The following is a 22,945-nucleotide window of genomic DNA, read 5'->3' on the forward strand; positions in this document are numbered from 1 at the left end:
TATTATATATATGTTAAACACGGTCTGGGGTATTATATATACAGTATATATATATACGTTATATATACATTAAGCACGGTCTGAGGTATTATATATACATTATATATACGTTAAACACGGTCTGGGGTATTATAGATACGTTACATATACGTTATATATACATTAAACACTTTCTGGGGTATTATAGATACGTTACATATACATTAAACACGGTCTGAGGTATTATATATACAGTATATATATGTTATATATACATTAAACACGGTCTGGGGTATTATATATACGTTATATATACATTAAACACAGTCTGAGGTATTACATATACAGTACATATACGTTATATATACATTAAATACGGTCTGGGGTATTATATATACGTTATATATATGTTAAACACGGTCTGGGGTATTATATATATATGTTAAACACGGTCTGGGGTATTATAGATACGTTACATATACGTTATATATACATTAAACACGGTCTGGGGTATTATATATACGTTAAACACGGTCTGGGGTATTATATATACAGTATATATACATTATATATACATTAAACACGGTCTGAAGTATTATATATACGTTAAACACGGTCTGGGGTATTATATATACGTTAAACACGGTCTGGGGTATTATATATACAGTATATATATGTTATATATACATTAAACACGGTCTGGGGTATTATATACAGTATATACACGCTATATATACGTTAAACACGGTCTGAGTTATTACATATACGTTAAACACGGTCTGAGGTATTATATATACATTACATATACAGTATATATACATTAAGCATGGTCTGAGGTATTATATATACATTACATGCACAGTATATATGCATTAAACACAGTCTGAGGTATTATATATACGTTAAACACGGTCTGAGGTATTATATATACATTATAAATATGTTAAACACGGTCTGAGGTATTGTATATACATCATATATATACAGTATATATACATTAAACACGGTCCGAGGTATTATACATTATATATACAGTATATATACATTAAACACGGTCTGAGGTATTATATATACATTATATATAGTATATATACATTAAACGGTCTGAGGTATTATATGCATTATATATACGTTAAACACGGTCTGAGGTATTGCATATACAGTATATATACATTAAACACGGTCTGAGGTATTATATACAGTATATATACAGTGTGTGTGTATATATATATATATTAAACACAGTCTGAGGTATTATATATACATTATATACACAGTATATATACATTAAACATGGTCTGAGGTATTGTATATACATTATATATACAGTATATATACATTATGTATACATTATATACACATTAAACACGGTCTGAGGTTTTATTTATACATATACACATATACACTATATATACATTCTATATACACATATATGCAGTACACAAACAGTATATATGCATTATATAAACAAACATATATACATATATAAACAGGATATATACAGTATATGTACATTATATAAATATTATATTAACAACCATATATCCATTATATAAACATTATGTAAATATTATATAAACATTGTATATATAGTATATAAACATTATATATACAGTATATATACATTATGTATACAGTATATATGTTATATATACAGTATATATACATTATATAGTATATAAACAAACATTATATATACGTAATAAAATATTATACAAACAGTATATATACATTATATAAAAATTATTATAAAAAAATATTTAAAAAATAAAATTTATGAAAATTCATTAAATTTATACATTTTTATTAAAAAGCATATACATTTTATGATCAAATATGAAAGTTCATATAAAATGTATTAATGTATGTAAAAGGTATGAAATTTATATAAAATTTATAAAAGTTAGTATGAATTTATGAAAATTAATACAAAATTTATGAAAAATATATAAAAATATGAAAATTCATATAAAATTTATTTAAAAATATATAAAATTTATGAAAATTAATATAAAATGTATAAAAAATAAAATTTATGAAAATTCATGTAAAATCTGAATTTATAAAAAATATATAAAATTTATAAAAATTCATAAATTTTATTAAAAGTATATAAATTTTATGACCAAATATGAAAATTCATATAAAATTTATTTAAAAATATATATAATTTATGAAAATTCATATAAAATTTATAAAAATATATAACATTTATGAAATTTATATAAGATTTATAGAAATTAGTATAAATTTATGGAAAATATATAAAATTCATATAAAATTTATTAAAAATACATAAAATTTATGAAAATTAATAACATTTATAAATGTAAAATTTATGAAATTTATATAAAATTTATAAAAATTAGCATAAATGTGTGAAATATATAAAATTAACACAAAATTTATGAAAATTATAAAATTTATAAAAATATATAAAATTTGTGAATTCACATAAAATTTATAAAAAATATATAAAATATATGAAAAATTCATATAAAATTTATAAAAACTATAAAACTTATGAAAATTCATATAAAGTATATAAAATTTATGCAATTTATATAAAATTTAGCATAGATTTATGAAAAATATGTAAAATTAATAAAATTTATTTAAAAAATTATGAAAACACAAAATTTATAAAAAATATATAAAATTCATATAAACTTTATGAAAATTACTATAAAATGTATGAAAAATGTATAAAATTAATATAAAATTTATAAAAATTAATAAAATATATAAAAAATATATAAAATATTAAAATTATATGTAACATATAAAAATATTTAAAATGTTAATATAAAAATGTACAATTTTTTTAAAAATTAAAAATATAAAAATGTTAAGTTAAAAATTAAAACAATGAAAATGTTAAATATATTAAAATATTTAAACGTTTAAAGTTAAAAACATAAAAAGGTTAAAATGTTAAAAATATAAATATGTTAAAATGTTAAAGATATGAAAATATTTAAAGTTTCAACTATAAAAATATTAAAATGTTAAATGTAAAAATCATATTAAAATATCCAGCGTCCGATATGAAAATATTACAGTGTTCAATGTGTAATGTTCCTAAAAATATCCAACGTCCGATATGAAAATATTACAGTGTTCAATGTGTAACGTTCCTAAAAATATCCAACGTCCGATATGAAAATATTACAGTGTTCAAAGTGTAATGTTCCTAAAAATATCCAACGTCCGATATGAAAATATTACAGTGTTCAAAGTGTAACGTTCCTAAAAATATCCAACGTCCGATATGAAAATATTACAGTGTTCAATGTGTAACGTTCCTAAAAATATCCAACGTCCGATATGAAAATATTACAGTGTTCAATGTGTAATGTTCCTAAAAATATCCAACGCCCGATATGAAAATATTACAGTGTTCAATGTGTAACGTTCCTAAAAATACCCAACGTCCGATATGAAAATATTACAGTGTTCAAAGTGTAACGTTCCTAAAAATATCCAACGTCCGATATGAAAATATTACAGTGTTCAATGTGTAATGTTCCTAAAAATATCCAACGCCCGATATGAAAATATTACAGTGTTCAATGTGTAATGTTCCTAAAAATATCCAACGTCCGATATGAAAATATTACAGTGTTCAAAGTGTAACGTTCCTAAAAATATCCAACGTCCGATATGAAAATATTACAGTGTTCAAAGTGTAAAGTTCCTAAAAATATCCAACGTCCGATATGAAAATATTACACTGTTCAATGTGTAACGTTCCTAAAAATACCCAACGCCCGATATGAAAATATTACAGTGTTCAATGTGTAACGTTCCTAAAAATATCCAACGTCCGATATGAAAATATTACAGTGTTCAAAGTGTAACGTTCCTAAAAATATCCGTCCGATATGAAAATATTACAGTGTTCAATGTGTAACGTTCCTAAAAATATCCAACGTCCGATATGAAAATATTACAGTGTTCAATGTGTAACGTTCCTAAAAATATCCAACGTCCGATATGAAAATATTACAGTGTTCAAAGTGTAACGTTCCTAAAAATATCCAACGTCCGATATGAAAATATTACAGTGTTCAATGTGTAACGTTCCTAAAAATATCCAACGTCCGATATGAAAATATTACAGTGTTCAATGTGTAACGTTCCTAAAAATATCCAACGTCCGATATGAAAATATTACAGTGTTCAAAGTGTAAAGTTCCTAAAAATATCCAACGTCCGATATGAAAATATTACAGTGTTCAATGCGTAACGTTCCTAAAAATATCCAACGTCCGATATGAAAATATTACAGTGTACAATGTGTAACGTTCCTAAAAATATCCAACGTCCGATATGAAAATATTACAGTGTTCAATGCGTAACGTTCCTAAAAATATCCAACGTCCGATATGAAAATATTACAGTGTTCAAAGTGTAACGTTCCTAAAAATATCCAACGTCCGATATGAAAATATTACAGTGTTCAAAGTGTAACGTTCCTAAAAATATCCAACGTCCGATATGAAAATATTACAGTGTTCAATGTGTAACGTTCCTAAAAATATCCAACGTCCGATATGAAAATATTACAGTGTACAAAGTGTAACGTTCCTAAAAATATCCAACATCCGATATGAAAATATTACAGTGTTCAATGTGTAACGTTCCTAAAAATATCCAACGTCCGATATGAAAATATTACAGTGTTCAATGTGTAACGTTCCTAAAAATATCCAACGTCCGATATGAAAATATTACAGTGTACAATGTGTAACGTTCCTAAAAATATCCAACGTCCGATATGAAAATATTACAGTGTTCAATGTGTAACGTTCCTAAAAATATCCAACGTCCGATATGAAAATATTACAGTGTACAATGTGTAACGTTCCTAAAAATATCCAACGTCCGATATGAAAATATTACAGTGTTCAATGTGTAACGTTCCTAAAAATACCCAACGTCCGATATGAAAATATTACAGTGTTCAAAGTGTAACGTTCCTAAAAATATCCAACGTCCGATATGAAAATATTACAGTGTTCAATGTGTAACGTTCCTAAAAATATCCAACGCCTGATATGAAAATATTACAGTGTTCAATGTGTAACGTTCCTAAAAATATCCAACGTCCGATATGAAAATATTACAGTGTTCAATGTGTAACATTCCTAAAAATATCCAACGTCCGATATGAAAATATTACAGTGTTCAATGTGTAACGTTCCTAAAAACACCCAACGTCTGATATGAAAATATTACAGTGTTCAATGTGTAACGTTCCTAAAAATATCCAACATCCGATATGAAAATATTACAGTGTTCAATGTGTAACGTTCCTAAAAATACCCAACGTCCGATATGAAAATATTACAGTGTTCAATGTGTAACATTCCTAAAAATACCCAACGTCCGATATGAAAATATTACAGTGTTCAATGTGTAACATTCCTAAAAATATCCAACGTCCGATATGAAAATATTACAGTGTTCAATGTGTAACGTTCCTAAAAATATCCAACGTCCGATATGAAAATATTACAGTGTTCAATGTGTAACATTCCTAAAAATATCCAACGTCCGATATGAAAATATTACAGTGTTCAATGTGTAACGTTCCTAAAAACACCCAACGTCTGATATGAAAATATTACAGTGTTCAATGTGTAACGTTCCTAAAAATATCCAACGTCCGATATGAAAATATTACAGTGTTCAATGTGTAACGTTCCTAAAAATATCCAACGTCCGATATGAAAATATTACAGTGTTCAATGTGTAACGTTCCTAAAAATACCCAACGTCCGATATGAAAATATTACAGTGTTCAATGTGTAACGTTCCTAAAAATATCCAACGTCCGATATGAAAATATTACAGTGTTCAAAGTGTAACGTTCCTAAAAATATCCAACGTCCGATATGAAAATATTACAGTGTTCAATGTGTAACGTTCCTAAAAATATCCAACGTCCGATATGAAAATATTACAGTGTTCAAAGTGTAACGTTCCTAAAAATATCCAACGTCCGATATGAAAATATTACAGTGTTCAATGTGTAACGTTCCTAAAAATATCCAACGTCCGATATGAAAATATTACAGTGTTCAATGTGTAACGTTCCTAAAAATATCCAACGTCCGATATGAAAATATTACAGTGTTCAAAGTGTAAAGTTCCTAAAAATATCCAACGTCCGATATGAAAATATTACAGTGTTCAATGTGTAACGTTCCTAAAAATATCCAACGTCCGATATGAAAATATTACAGTGTTCAATGCGTAACGTTCCTAAAAATATCCAACGTCCGATATGAAAATATTACAGTGTTCAAAGTGTAACGTTCCTAAAAATATCCAACGCCCGATATGAAAATATTACAGTGTTCAATGTGTAACGTTCCTAAAAATACCCAACGTCCGATATGAAAATATTACAGTGTTCACTGTGTAACGTTCCTAAAAATATCCAACGCCCGATATGAAAATATTACAGTGTTCAATGTGTAACGTTCCTAAAAATATCCAACGCCCGATATGAAAATATTACAGTTTTCAAAGTGTAACGTTCCTAAAAATATCCAACGCCCGATATGAAAATATTACAGTGTTCAATGTGTAACGTTCCTAAAAATACCCAACGTCCGATATGAAAATATTACAGTGTTCACTGTGTAACGTTCCTAAAAATATCCAACGCCCGATATGAAAATATTACAGTGTACAATGTGTAACGTTCCTAAAAATATCCAACGTCCGATATGAAAATATTAGTGTTCAATGTGTAACGTTCCTAAAAATATCCAACGTCCGATATGAAAATATTACAGTGATCAATGTGTAACGTGCCTAAAAATATCCAATGTCCGATATGAAAATATTACAGTGTTCAATGTGTAACGTTCCTAAAAATATCCAACGTCCGATATGAAAATATTACAGTGTTCACTGTGTAACGTTCCTAAAAATATCCAACGCCCGATATGAAAATATTACAGTGTACAATGTGTAACGTTCCTAAAAATATCCAACGTCCGATATGAAAATATTAGTGTTCAATGTGTAACGTTCCTAAAAATATCCAACGTCCGATATGAAAATATTACAGTGTTCAATGTGTAACCTTCCTAAAAATATCCAACGCCCGATATGAAAATATTACAGTGTTCAATGTGTAACGTTCCTAAAAATATCCAACGTCCGAAATGAAAATATTACAGTGTTCAATGTGTAACGTTCCTAAAAATATCCAACGTCCGATATGAAAATATTAGTGTTCAATGTGTAATGTTCCTAAAAATATCCAACGTTCGATATGAAAATATTAGTGTTCAATGTGTAACGTTCCTAAAAATATCCAACGTCCGATATGAAAATATTACAGTGTTCACTGTGTAACGTTCCTAAAAATATCCAACGCCCGATATGAAAATATTACAGTGTTCAATGTGTAACGTTCCTAAAAATATCCAACGTCCGATATGAAAATATTACAGTGTTCAATGTGTAACGTTCCTAAAAATACCCAACGTCCGATATGAAAATATTACAGTGTTCAAAGTGTAACGTTCCTAAAAATATCCAACGTCCGATATGAAAATATTACAGTGTTCAATGTGTAACGTTCCTAAAAATATCCAACGTCCGATATGAAAATATTACAGTGTTCAAAGTGTAACGTTCCTAAAAATATCCAACGTCCGATATGAAAATATTACAGTGTTCAATGTGTAACGTTCCTAAAAATATCCAACATCCGATATGAAAATATTACAGTGTTCAAAGTGTAACGTTCCTAAGAATATCCAACGTCCGATATGAAAATATTACAGTGTTCACTGTGTAACGTTCCTAAAAATATCCAACGCCCGATATGAAAATATTACAGTGTTCAATGTGTAACGTTCCTAAAAATATCCAACGTCCGATATGAAAATATTACAGTGTTCAATGTGTAACGTTCCTAAAAATACCCAACGTCCGATATGAAAATATTACAGTGTTCAAAGTGTAACGTTCCTAAAAATATCCAACGTCCGATATGAAAATATTACAGTGTTCAATGTGTAACGTTCCTAAAAATACCCAACGTCCGATATGAAAATATTACAGTGTTCAAAGTGTAACGTTCCTAAAAATATCCAACGTCCGATATGAAAATATTACAGTGTTCAATGTGTAACGTTCCTAAAAATACCCAACGCCCGATATGAAAATATTACAGTGTTCAATGTGTAACGTTCCTAAAAATACCCAACATCCGATATGAAAATATTACAGTGTTCAATGTGTAACGTTCCTAAAAATACCCAACGCCCGATATGAAAATATTACAGTGTTCAATGTGTAACGTTCCTAAAAATACCCAACATCCGATATGAAAATATTACAGTGTTCAATGTGTAACGTTCCTAAAAATACCCAACGTCCGATATGAAAATATTACAGTGTTCAAAGTGTAACGTTCCTAAAAATATTCAACGTCCGATATGAAAATATTACAGTGTTCAATGTGTAACGTTCCTAAAAATACCCAACGCCCGATATGAAAATATTACAGTGTTCAATGTGTAACGTTCCTAAAAATATCCAACGCCCGATATGAAAATATTACAGTGTTCAAAGTGTAACGTTCCTAAAAATATCCAACGTCCGATATGAAAATATTACAGTGTTCAATGTGTAACGTTCCTAAAAATACCCAACGTCCGATATGAAAATATTACAGTGTTCACTGTGTAACGTTCCTAAAAATATCCAACGTCCGATATGAAAATATTACAGTGTTCACTGTGTAACGTTCCTAAAAATATCCAACGTCTGATATGAAAATATTACAGTGTTCAAAGTGTAACGTTCCTAAAAATATCCAACGTTCGATATGAAAATATTACAGTGTTCAATGTGTAACGTTCCTAAAAATATCCAACGTCCGATATGAAAATATTACAGTGTTTAAAGTGTAACATTCCTAAAAATACCCAACGTCCGATATGAAAATATTACAGTGTTCAATGTGTAACGTTCCTAAAAATATCCAACGTCCGATATGAAAATATTACAGTGTTCAATGTGTAACGTTCCTAAAAATATCCAACGTCCGATATGAAAATATTACAGTGTTCACTGTGTAACGTTCCTAAAAATATCCAACGTCCGATATGAAAATATTACAGTGTTCAATGTGTAACGTTCCTAAAAATATCCAACGTCCGATATGAAAATATTACAGTGTTCAATGTGTAACGTTCCTAAAAATATCCAACGTCTGATATGAAAATATTACAGTGTTCAAAGTGTAACGTTCCTAAAAATATCCAACGTCCGATATGAAAATATTACAGTGTTCAATGTGTAACGTTCCTAAAAATATCCAACGTCCGATATGAAAATATTACAGTGTTCAATGTGTAACCTTCCTAAAAATATCCAACGTCCGATATGAAAATATGACAGTGTTCAATGTGTAACGTTCCTAAAAATATCCAACGTCCGATATGAAAATATTACAGTGTTCAATGTGTAACGTTCCTAAAAATATCCAACGTCCGATATGAAAATATTACAGTGTTCAATGTGTAACGTTCCTAAAAATATCCAACGTCCGATATGAAAATATTACAGTGTTCAATGTGTAACGTTCCTAAAAATATCCAACGTCCGATATGAAAATATTACAGTGCTTAAAGTGTAATGTTCCTAAAAATATCCAACGTCCGATATGAAAATATTACAGTGTTCAAAGTGTAACGTTCCTAAAAATATCCAACGTCCGATATGAAAATATTACAGTGTTCAAAGCGTAACATTCCTAAAAATACCCAACATCCGATATGAAAATATTACAGTGTTCAATGTGTAACGTTCCTAAAAATACCCAACGTCCGATATGAAAATATTACACTGTTCACTGTGTAACGTTCCTAAAAATATTCAACGTCCGATATGAAAATATTTCAGTGTTCAAAGTGTAACGTTCCTAAAAATATCCAACGTCCGATATGAAAATATTACAGTGTTCAATGTGTAACGTTCCGAAAAATACCCAACGTCCGATATGAAAATATTACAGTGTTCACTGTGTAACGTTCCTAAAAATATCCAATGTCCGATATGAAAATATTACAGTGTTCAATGTGTAACGTTCCTAAAAATATCCAACGTCCGATATGAAAATATTACAGTGTTCAAAGTGTAACGTTCCTAAAAATATCCAACGTCCGATATGAAAATATTACAGTGTTCAATGTGTAACGTTCCTAAAAATATCCAACGTCCGATATGAAAATATTACAGTGTACAATGTGTAACGTTCCTAAAAATATCCAACGTCCGATATGAAAATATTACAGTGTTCAATGTGTAACGTTCCTAAAAATATCCAACGTCCGATATGAAAATATTACAGTGTTCAATGTGTAACGTTCCTAAAAATATCCAACGTCCGATATGAAAATATTACAGTGTTCAATGTGTAACGTTCCTAAAAATACCCAACGTCCGATATGAAAATATTACAGTGTTCAATGTGTAACGTTCCTAAAAATATCCAACGTCCGATATGAAAATATTACAGTGTTCAATGTGTAACGTTCCTAAAAATACCCAACATCCGATATGAAAATATTACAGTGTTCAATGTGTAACGTTCCTAAAAATACCCAACGTCCGATATGAAAATATTACACTGTTCACTGTGTAACGTTCCTAAAAATATTCAACGTCCGATATGAAAATATTACAGTGTTCAAAGTGTAACGTTCCTAAAAATATCCAACGTCCGATATGAAAATATTACAGTGTTCAATGTGTAACGTTCCGAAAAATACCCAACGTCCGATATGAAAATATTACAGTGTTCACTGTGTAACGTTCCTAAAAATATCCAACGACTGATATGAAAATATTACAGTGTTCAAAGTGTAACGTTCCTAAAAATATCCAACGTTCGATATGAAAATATTACAGTGTTCAATGTGTAACGTTCCTAAAAATATCCAACGTCCGATATGAAAATATTACAGTGTTTAAAGTGTAACGTTCCTAAAAATATCCAATGTCCGATATGAAAATATTACAGTGTTCAATGTGTAACGTTCCTAAAAATATCCAACGTCCGATATGAAAATATTACAGTGTTCAATGTGTAACGTTCCTAAAAATATCCAACGTCTGATATGAAAATATTACAGTGTCCAAAGTGTAACGTTCCTACAAATATCCAACGTCCGATATGAAAATATTAGTGTTCAATGTGTAACGTTCCTAAAAATATCCAACGTCCGATATGAAAATATTACAGTGTTCAATGTGTAACCTTCCTAAAAATATCCAACGTCCGATATGAAAATATTACAGTGTTCAAAGTGTAACGTTCCTACAAATATCCAACGTCCGATATGAAAATATTACAGTGTTCAATGTGTAACGTTCCTAAAAATATCCAACGTCCGATATGAAAATATTACAGTGTTCAATGTGTAACGTTCCTAAAAATATCCAACGTCCGATATGAAAATATTACAGTGTTCAAAGCGTAACATTCCTAAAAATATCCAACGTCCGATATGAAAATATTACAGTGCTTAAAGTGTAACGTTCCTAAAAATATCCAACGTCCGATATGAAAATATTACAGTGTTCAATGTGTAACGTTCCTAAAAATACCCAACGTCCGATATGAAAATATTACAGTGTTCAAAGTGTAACGTTCCTAAAAATATCCAACGTCCGATATGAAAATATTACAGTGTTCAAAGCGTAACATTCCTAAAAATATCCAACGTCCGATATGAAAATATTAGTGTTCAATGTGTAACGTTCCTAAAAATATCCACGTCCGATATGAAAATATTACAGTGTTCACTGTGTAACGTTCCTAAAAATATCCAACGCCCGATATGAAAATATTACAGTTTTCAAAGTGTAACGTTCCTAAAAATATCCAACGCCCGATATGAAAATATTACAGTGTTCAATGTGTAACGTTCCTAAAAATACCCAACGTCCGATATGAAAATATTACAGTGTTCACTGTGTAACGTTCCTAAAAATATCCAACGCCCGATATGAAAATATTACAGTGTACAATGTGTAACGTTCCTAAAAATATCCAACGTCCGATATGAAAATATTAGTGTTCAATGTGTAACGTTCCTAAAAATATCCAACGTCCGATATGAAAATATTAGTGTTCAATGTGCAATGTTCCTAAAAATATCCAACGTCCGATATGAAAATATTACAGTGTTCACTGTGTAACGTTCCTAAAAATATCCAACGCCCGATATGAAAATATTACAGTGTTCAATGTGTAACGTTCCTAAAAATATCCAACATCCGATATGAAAATATTACAGTGATCAATGTGTAACGTGCCTAAAAATATCCAATGTCCGATATGAAAATATTACAGTGTTCAATGTGTAACGTTCCTAAAAATACCCAACATCCGATATGAAAATATTACAGTGTTCAATGTGTAACGTTCCTAAAAATACCCAACGTCCGATATGAAAATATTACACTGTTCACTGTGTAACGTTCCTAAAAATATTCAACGTCCGATATGAAAATATTACAGTGTTCAAAGTGTAACGTTCCTAAAAATATCCAACGTCCGATATGAAAATATTACAGTGTTCAATGTGTAACGTTCCGAAAAATACCCAACGTCCGATATGAAAATATTACAGTGTTCACTGTGTAACGTTCCTAAAAATATCCAACGACTGATATGAAAATATTACAGTGTTCAAAGTGTAACGTTCCTAAAAATATCCAACGTTCGATATGAAAATATTACAGTGTTCAATGTGTAACGTTCCTAAAAATATCCAACGTCCGATATGAAAATATTACAGTGTTTAAAGTGTAACGTTCCTAAAAATATCCAATGTCCGATATGAAAATATTACAGTGTTCAATGTGTAACGTTCCTAAAAATATCCAACGTCCGATATGAAAATATTACAGTGTTCAATGTGTAACGTTCCTAAAAATATCCAACGTCTGATATGAAAATATTACAGTGTCCAAAGTGTAACGTTCCTACAAATATCCAACGTCCGATATGAAAATATTAGTGTTCAATGTGTAACGTTCCTAAAAATATCCAACGTCCGATATGAAAATATTACAGTGTTCAATGTGTAACCTTCCTAAAAATATCCAACGTCCGATATGAAAATATTACAGTGTTCAAAGTGTAACGTTCCTACAAATATCCAACGTCCGATATGAAAATATTACAGTGTTCAATGTGTAACGTTCCTAAAAATATCCAACGTCCGATATGAAAATATTACAGTGTTCAATGTGTAACGTTCCTAAAAATATCCAACGTCCGATATGAAAATATTACAGTGTTCAAAGCGTAACATTCCTAAAAATATCCAACGTCCGATATGAAAATATTACAGTGCTTAAAGTGTAACGTTCCTAAAAATATCCAACGTCCGATATGAAAATATTACAGTGTTCAATGTGTAACGTTCCTAAAAATACCCAACGTCCGATATGAAAATATTACAGTGTTCAAAGTGTAACGTTCCTAAAAATATCCAACGTCCGATATGAAAATATTACAGTGTTCAAAGCGTAACATTCCTAAAAATATCCAACGTCCGATATGAAAATATTAGTGTTCAATGTGTAACGTTCCTAAAAATATCCACGTCCGATATGAAAATATTACAGTGTTCACTGTGTAACGTTCCTAAAAATATCCAACGCCCGATATGAAAATATTACAGTTTTCAAAGTGTAACGTTCCTAAAAATATCCAACGCCCGATATGAAAATATTACAGTGTTCAATGTGTAACGTTCCTAAAAATACCCAACGTCCGATATGAAAATATTACAGTGTTCACTGTGTAACGTTCCTAAAAATATCCAACGCCCGATATGAAAATATTACAGTGTACAATGTGTAACGTTCCTAAAAATATCCAACGTCCGATATGAAAATATTAGTGTTCAATGTGTAACGTTCCTAAAAATATCCAACGTCCGATATGAAAATATTAGTGTTCAATGTGCAATGTTCCTAAAAATATCCAACGTCCGATATGAAAATATTACAGTGTTCACTGTGTAACGTTCCTAAAAATATCCAACGCCCGATATGAAAATATTACAGTGTTCAAAGTGTAACATTCCTAAAAATATCCAACGTCCGATATGAAAATATTACAGTGATCAATGTGTAACGTGCCTAAAAATATCCAATGTCCGATATGAAAATATTACAGTGTTCAATGTGTAACGTTCCTAAAAATATCCAACGTCCGATATGAAAATATTACAGTGTTCAAAGTGTAACGTTCCTAAAAATATCCAACGTCCGATATGAAAATATTACAGTGTTCAATGTGTAACGTTCCTAAAAATACCCAACGTCCGATATGAAAATATTACAGTGTTCAAAGTGTAACGTTCCTAAAAATATCCAACGTCCGATATGAAAATATTACAGTGTTCAATGTGTAACGTTCCTAAAAATATCCAACGTCCGATATGAAAATATTACAGTGTTCAATGTGTAACGTTCCTAAAAATACCCAACGTCCGATATGAAAATATTACAGTGTTCAAAGTGTAACGTTCCTAAAAATACCCAACGCCCGATATGAAAATATTACAGTGTTCAATGTGTAACGTTCCTAAAAATATCCAACGTCCGATATGAAAATATTACAGTGTTCAAAGTGTAACGTTCCTAAAAATATCCAACGCCCGATATGAAAATATTACAGTGTTCAAAGTGTAACGTTCCTAAAAATATCCAACGCCCGATATGAAAATATTACAGTGTTCAAAGTGTAACGTTCCTAAAAATATCCAACGTCCGATATGAAAATATTACAGTGTTCAATGTGTAACGTTCCTAAAAATATCCAACGTCCGATATGAAAATATTACAGTGTTCAATGTGTAACGTTCCTAAAAATACCCAACGTCCGATATGAAAATATTACAGTGTTCAATGTGTAACGTTCCTAAAAATACCCAACGTCCGATATGAAAATATTACAGTGTTCAAAGTGTAACGTTCCTAAAAATATCCAACGTCCGATATGAAAATATTACAGTGTTCAATGTGTAACGTTCCTAAAAATACCCAACGTCCGATATGAAAATATTACAGTGTTCAATGTGTAACGTTCCTAAAAATACCCAACGTCCGATATGAAAATATTAGTGTTCAATGTGTAACGTTCCTAAAAATATCCAACGTCCGATATGAAAATATTACAGTGTTCAATGTGTAACGTTCCTAAAAATATCCAACGTCCGATATGAAAATATTACAGTGTTCAATGTGTAACGTTCCTAAAAATATCCAACGTCCGATCTGAAAATATTACAGTGTTCAATGTGTAACGTTCCTAAAAATATTCAACGCCCGATATGAAAATATTACAGTGTTCAATGTGTAACGTTCCTAAAAATATCCAACGTCCGATATGAAAATATTACAGTGTTCAATGTGTAACGTTCCTAAAAATATCCAACGTCTGATATGAAAATATTACAGTGTTCAATGTGTAACGTTCCTAAAAATACCCAACGTCCGATATGAAAATATTACAGTGTTCAAAGTGTAACGTTCCTAAAAATACCCAACGTCCGATATGAAAATATTACAGTGTTCAATGTGTAACGTTCCTAAAAATACCCAACGTCCGATATGAAAATATTACAGTGTTCAATGTGTAACGTTCCTAAAAATACCCAACGTCCGATATGAAAATATTAGTGTTCAATGTGTAACCTTCCTAAAAATATCCAACGTCCGATATGAAAATATTACAGTGTTCAATGTGTAACGTTCCTAAAAATATCCAACGTCCGATATGAAAATATTACAGTGTTCAAAGTGTAACCTTCCTAAAAATATCCAACGTCCGATATGAAAATATTACAGTGTTCAATGTGTAACGTTCCTAAAAATATCCAACGCCCGATATGAAAATATTACAGTGTTCAATGTGTAATGTTCCTAAAAATATCCAACGTCCGATATGAAAATATTACAGTGTTCAATGTGTAACGTTCCTAAAAATATCCAACGTCCGATATGAAAATATTACAGTGTTCAAAGTGTAACGTTCCTAAAAATATCCAACGTCCGATATGAAAATATTACAGTGTTCAAAGTGTAACCTTCCTAAAAATATCCAACGTCCGATATGAAAATATTACAGTGTTCAATGTGTAACGTTCCTAAAAATATCCAACGCCCGATATGAAAATATTACAGTGTTCAATGTGTAATGTTCCTAAAAATATCCAACGTCCGATATGAAAATATTACAGTGTTCAATGTGTAACGTTCCTAAAAATATCCAACGCCCGATATGAAAATATTACAGTGTTCAATGTGTAATGTTCCTAAAAATATCCAACGTCCGATATGAAAATATTACAGTGTTCAATGTGTAACGTTCCTAAAAATATCCAACGTCCGATATGAAAATATTACAGTGTTCAATGTGTAACATTCCTAAAAATATCCAACGTCCGATATGAAAATATTACAGTGTTCAAAGTGTAACGTTCCTAAAAATACCCAACGCCCGATATGAAAATATTACAGTGTTCAATGTGTAACGTTCCTAAAAATATCCAACGTCCGATATGAAAATATTACAGTGTTCAATGTGTAACGTTCCTAAAAATATCCAACGTCCGATCTGAAAATATTACAGTGTTCAATGTGTAACGTTCCTAAAAATATTCAACGCCCGATATGAAAATATTACAGTGTTCAATGTGTAACGTTCCTAAAAATATCCAACGTCCGATATGAAAATATTACAGTGTTCAATGTGTAACGTTCCTAAAAATATCCAACGTCTGATATGAAAATATTACAGTGTTCAATGTGTAACGTTCCTAAAAATACCCAACGTCCGATATGAAAATATTACAGTGTTCAATGTGTAACGTTCCTAAAAATACCCAACGTCCGATATGAAAATATTACAGTGTTCAATGTGTAACGTTCCTAAAAATACCCAACGTCCGATATGAAAATATTACAGTGTTCAATGTGTAATGTTCCTAAAAATATCCAACGTCCGATATGAAAATATTACAGTGTTCAATGTGTAACGTTCCTAAAAATATCCAACGTCCGATATGAAAATATTACAGTGTTCAATGTGTAACATTCCTAAAAATATCCAACGTCCGATATGAAAATATTACAGTGTTCAAAGTGTAACGTTCCTAAAAATACCCAACGCCCGATATGAAAATATTACAGTGTTCAATGTGTAACGTTCCTAAAAATATCCAACGTCCGATGTGAAAATATTACAGTGTTCAAAGTGTAACGTTCCTAAAAATATCCAACGTCCGATATGAAAATATTACAGTGTTCAAAGTGTAACGTTCCTAAAAATATCCAACGTCCGATATGAAAATATTACAGTGTTCAATGTGTAACGTTCCTAAAAATATCCAACGTCCGATCTGAAAATATTACAGTGTTCAATGTGTAACGTTCCTAAAAATATCCAACGTCCGATGTGAAAATATTACAGTGTTCAATGTGTAACGTTCCTAAAAATATCCAACGTCCGATATGGAAATATTACAGTGTTCAATGTGTAACGTTCCTAAAAATACCCAACGTCCGATATGAAAATATTATAGTGTTCAAAGCGTAACATTCCTAAAAATATCCAATGTCTGATATGAAAATATTAGTGTTCAAAGTGTAACGTTCCTAAAAATATCCAACGCCCGATATCAAAATATTACAGTGTACAATGTGTAACGTTCCTAAAAATATCCAACGCCTGATATGAAAATATTACAGTGTTCAATGTGTAACGTTCCTAAAAATATCCAACGCCCGATATGAAAATATTACAGTGTTCAAAGTGTAACGTTCCTAAAAATATCCAACGTCCGATATGAAAATATTACAGTGTTCAAAGTGTAACGTTCCTAAAAATATCCAACGTCCGATATGAAAATATTACAGTGTTCAATGTGTAACGTTCCTAAAAATACCCAACGTCCGATATGAAAATATTACAGTGTTCAAAGTGTAACGTTCCTAAAAATACCCAACGCCCGATATGAAAATATTATAGTGTTCAAAGCGTAACATTCCTAAAAATATCCAATGTCTGATATGAAAATATTAGTGTTCAAAGTGGAACGTTCCTAAAAATATCCAACGTCCGATATGAAAATATTACAGTGTTCAATGTGTAACGTTCCTAAAAATATCCAACGTCCGATATGAAAATATTAGTGTTCAAAGTGTAACGTTCCTAAAAATATCCAACGCCCGATATGAAAATATTACAGTGTACAATGTGTAACGTTCCTAAAAATACCCAACGTCCGATATGAAAATATTACAGTGCTTAATGTGTAACGTTCCTAAAAATATCCAACGTCCGATCTGAAAATATTACAGTGTTTAAAGTGTAACGTTCCTAAAAATATCCAACGTCCGATATGAAAATATTACAGTGTTCAATGTGTAACGTTCCTAAAAATATCCAACGTCCGATATGAAAATATTACAGTGTTCAATGTGTAACGTTCCTAAAAATATCCAACGTCCGATATGAAAATATTACAGTGTTCAATGTGTAACGTTCCTAAAAATATCCAACGTCCGATATGAAAATATTACAGTGTTCAAAGTGTAACGTTCCTAAAAATACCCAACGCCCGATATGAAAATATTACAGTGTTCAATGTGTAACGTTCCTAAAAATACCCAACGCCCGATATGAAAATATTACAGTGTTTAAAGTGTAACGTTCCTAAAAATATCCAACGTCCGATATGAAAATATTACAGTGTTCAAAGTGTAACGTTCCTAAAAATACCCAACGCCCGATATGAAAATATTACAGTGTTTAAAGTGTAACGTTCCTAAAAATATCCAACGTCCGATATGAAAATATTACAGTGTTCAATGTGTAACGTTCCTAAAAATATCCAACGCTCGATATGAAAATATTACAGTGTTTAAAGTGTAACGTTCCTAAAAATATCCAACGTCCGATATGAAAATATTACAGTGTTCAATGTGTAACGTTCCTAAAAATATCCAACGTCCGATATGAAAATATTACAGTGTTCAATGTGTAACGTTCCTAAAAATATCCAACGTCCGATATGAAAATATTACAGTGTTCAAAGTGTAATATTCCTAAAAATATCCAACGTCCAATATGAAAACATTACAGTGTACAAAGTGTAACATTCCTAAAAATATCCAACGTCCGATATGAAAATATTACAGTGTTTAAAGTGTAACGTTCCTAAAAATATCCAACGTCCGATATGAAAATATTACAGTGTTCAATGTGTAACGTTCCTAAAAATATCCAACGTCCGATATGAAAATATTACAGTGTTCAAAGTGTAACGTTCCTAAAAATATCCAACGTCCGATATGAAAACATTACAGTGTACAAAGTGTAACATTCCTAAAAATATCCAACGTCCGATATGAAAATATTACAGTGTTCAATGTGTAACATTCCTAAAAATATCCAACGTCCGATATGAAAATATTACAGTGTTCAATGTGTAACATTCCTAAAAATATCCAACGTCCGATATGAAAATATTACAGTGCTCAATGTGTAACGTTCCTAAAAATACCCAACGTCCGATATGAAAATATTACAGTGTTCAAAGTGTAACGTTCCTAAAAATATCCAACGCCCGATATGAAAATATTACAGTGTTCAATGTGTAACGTTCCTAAAAATATCCAATGTCCGATATGAAAATATTAGTGTTCAATGTGTAACGTTCCTAAAAATACCCAACGCCCGATATGAAAATATTACAGTGTTCAAAGCGTAACATTCCTAAAAATATCCAACGTCCGATATGAAAATATTACAGTGTACAATGTGTAACCTTCCTAAAAATATCCAACGTCCGATATGAAAATATTACAGTGTTCAAAGTGTAACGTTCCTAAAAATATCCAACGTCCGATATGAAAATATTACAGTGTTCAAAGTGTAACGTTCCTAAAAATATCCAACGTCCGATATGAAAATATTACAGTGTTCAATGTGTAACGTTCCTAAAAATACCCAACGTCCGATATGAAAATATTACAGTGTTCAAAGTGTAACGTTCCTAAAAATACCCAACGCCCGATATGAAAATATTATAGTGTTCAAAGCGTAACATTCCTAAAAATATCCAATGTCTGATGTGAAAATATTAGTGTTCAAAGTGGAACGTTCCTAAAAATATCCAACGTCCGATATGAAAATATTACAGTGTTCAATGTGTAACGTTCCTAAAAATATCCAACGCCCGATATGAAAATATTACAGTGTTCAATGTGTAACGTTCCTAAAAATACCCAACGTCCGATATGAAAATATTACAGTGTTCAATGTGTAACGTTCCTAAAAATATCCAATGTCCGATATGAAAATATTACAGTGTTCAAAGTGTAACGTTCCTAAAAATATCCAACGTCCGATATGAAAATATTACAGTGTTCAATGTGTAACGTTCCTAAAAATATCCAACGTCCGATATGAAAATATTACAGTGTTCAAAGTGTAACGTTCCTAAAAATACCCAACGTCCGATATGAAAATATTACAGTGTTCAAAGTGTAACGTGCCTAAAAATATCCAATGTCTGATATGAAAATATTACAGTGTTCAATGTGTAACGTTCCTAAAAATATCCAACGTCCGATATGAAAATATTACAGTGTTCAATGTGTAACGTTCCTAAAAATATCCAACGTCCGATATGAAAATATTACAGTGTTCAAAGTGTAACGTTCCTAAAAATATCCAACGCCCGATATGAAAATATTACAGTGTTCAATGTGTAACGTTCCTAAAAATATCCAACGTCCGATATGAAAATATTACAGTGTTCACTGTGTAACGTTCCTAAAAATATCCAACGCCCGATATGAAAATATTACAGTGTTCAATGTGTAACGTTCCTAAAAATATCCAACGTCCGATATGAAAATATTACAGTGTTCAATGTGTAACGTTCCTAAAAATATCCAACGTCCGATATGAAAATATTACAGTGTTCAAAGTGTAACGTTCCTAAAAATAGCCAACGTCCGATATGAAAATATTACAGTGTTCACTGTGTAACGTTCCTAAAAATATCCAACGCCCGATATGAAAATATTACAGTGTTCAATGTGTAACGTTCCTAAAAATATCCAACGTCCGATATGAAAATATTACAGTGTTCAATGTGTAACGTTCCTAAAAATATCCAACGTCCGATATGAAAATATTACAGTGTACAATGTGTAACGTGCCTAAAAATATCCAACGTCCGATATGAAAATATTACAGTGTTCAAAGTGTAACGTTCCTAAAAATACCCAACGTCCGATATGAAAATATTACAGTGTTCAATGTGTAACGTTCCTAAAAATATCCAACGTCCGATCTGAAAATATTACAGTGTTCAAAGTGTAACGTTCCTAAAAATATCCAACGTCCGATATGAAAATATTACAGTGTTCAATGTGTAACGTTCCTAAAAATATCCAACGTCCGATATGAAAATATTACAGTGTTCAATGTGTAACGTTCCTAAAAATATCCAACGTCCGATATGAAAATATTACAGTGTTCAATGTGTAACGTTCCTAAAAATATCCAACGTCCGATATGAAAATATTACAGTGTTCAATGTGTAACGTTCCTAAAAATATCCAACGTCCGATATGAAAATATTACAGTGTTCAATGTGTAACGTTCCTAAAAATATCCAACGTCCGATATGAAAATATTACAGTGTTCAATGTGTAACGTTCCTAAAAATATCCAACGTCCGATATGAAAATATTACAGTGTTCAATGTGTAACGTTCCTAAAAATATCCAACGTCCGATATGAAAATATTACAGTGTTCACTGTGTAACGTTCCTAAAAATACCTAACGCCCGATATGAAAATATTACAGTGTTCAAAGTGTAACGTTCCTAAAAATATCCAACGTCCGATATGAAAATATTACAGTGTTCAATGTGTAACGTTCCTAAAAATATCCAACGTCCGGTATGAAAATATTACAGTGTTTAAAGTGTAACGTTCCTAAAAATATCCAACGTCCGATATGAAAATATTACAGTGTTCAATGTGTAACGTTCCTAAAAATATCCAACGTCCGATATGAAAATATTACAGTGTTCAATGTGTAACGTTCCTAAAAATATCCAACGTCCGATATGAAAATATTACAGTGTTCAATGTGTAACGTTCCTAAAAATATCCAACGTCCGATATGAAAATATTAGTGTTCAAAGTGTAACGTTCCTAAAAATATCCAACGTCCGATATGAAAACATTACAGTGTTCAATGTGTAACGTTCCTAAAAATATCCAACGTCCGATATGAAAATATTACAGTGTTCAATGTGTAACGTTCCTAAAAATATCCAACGTCCGATATGAAAATATTAGTGTTCAAAGTGTAACGTTCCTAAAAATATCCAACGTCCGATATGAAAACATTACAGTGTTCAATGTGTAACGTTCCTAAAAATATCCAACGTCCGATATGAAAATATTACAGTGTTCACTGTGTAACGTTCCTAAAAATATCCAACGTCCGATATGAAAATATTACAGTGTTCAATGTGTAACGTTCCTAAAAATACCCAACGCCCGATATGAAAATATTACAGTGTTCAATGTGTAACATTCCTAAAAATATCCAACGCCCGATATGAAAATATTACAGTGTTCACTGTGTAACGTTCCTAAAAATATCCAACGTCCGATATGAAAATATTACAGTGTTCAATGTGTCACGTTCCTAAAAATATCCAACGTCCGATATGAAAATATTACAGTGTTCAATGTGTAACGTTCCTAAAAATATCCAACGTCCGATATGAAAACATTACAGTGTTCAAAGTGGAACGTTCCTAAAAATATCCAACGTCCGATATGAAAATATTACAGTGTACAATGTGTTAC

General features: G+C 30.7%; 1 protein-coding gene across 1 annotated transcript in view; it reads left to right on the forward strand.

The window, feature by feature from the left end:
* Positions 1-22,945, forward strand: part of myg1 (myg1 exonuclease) — a 108,897-nt gene that overhangs the window by 678 nt on the left and 85,274 nt on the right. The window lies entirely within an intron of this gene.

This window comes from Chiloscyllium plagiosum, unplaced genomic scaffold (genome assembly GCF_037043375.1).
Source record: "Chiloscyllium plagiosum isolate Xiang-an unplaced genomic scaffold, Cpla_swu_hap1 HiC_scaffold_236, whole genome shotgun sequence".
Taxonomy (NCBI): domain Eukaryota; kingdom Metazoa; phylum Chordata; class Chondrichthyes; order Orectolobiformes; family Hemiscylliidae; genus Chiloscyllium; species Chiloscyllium plagiosum.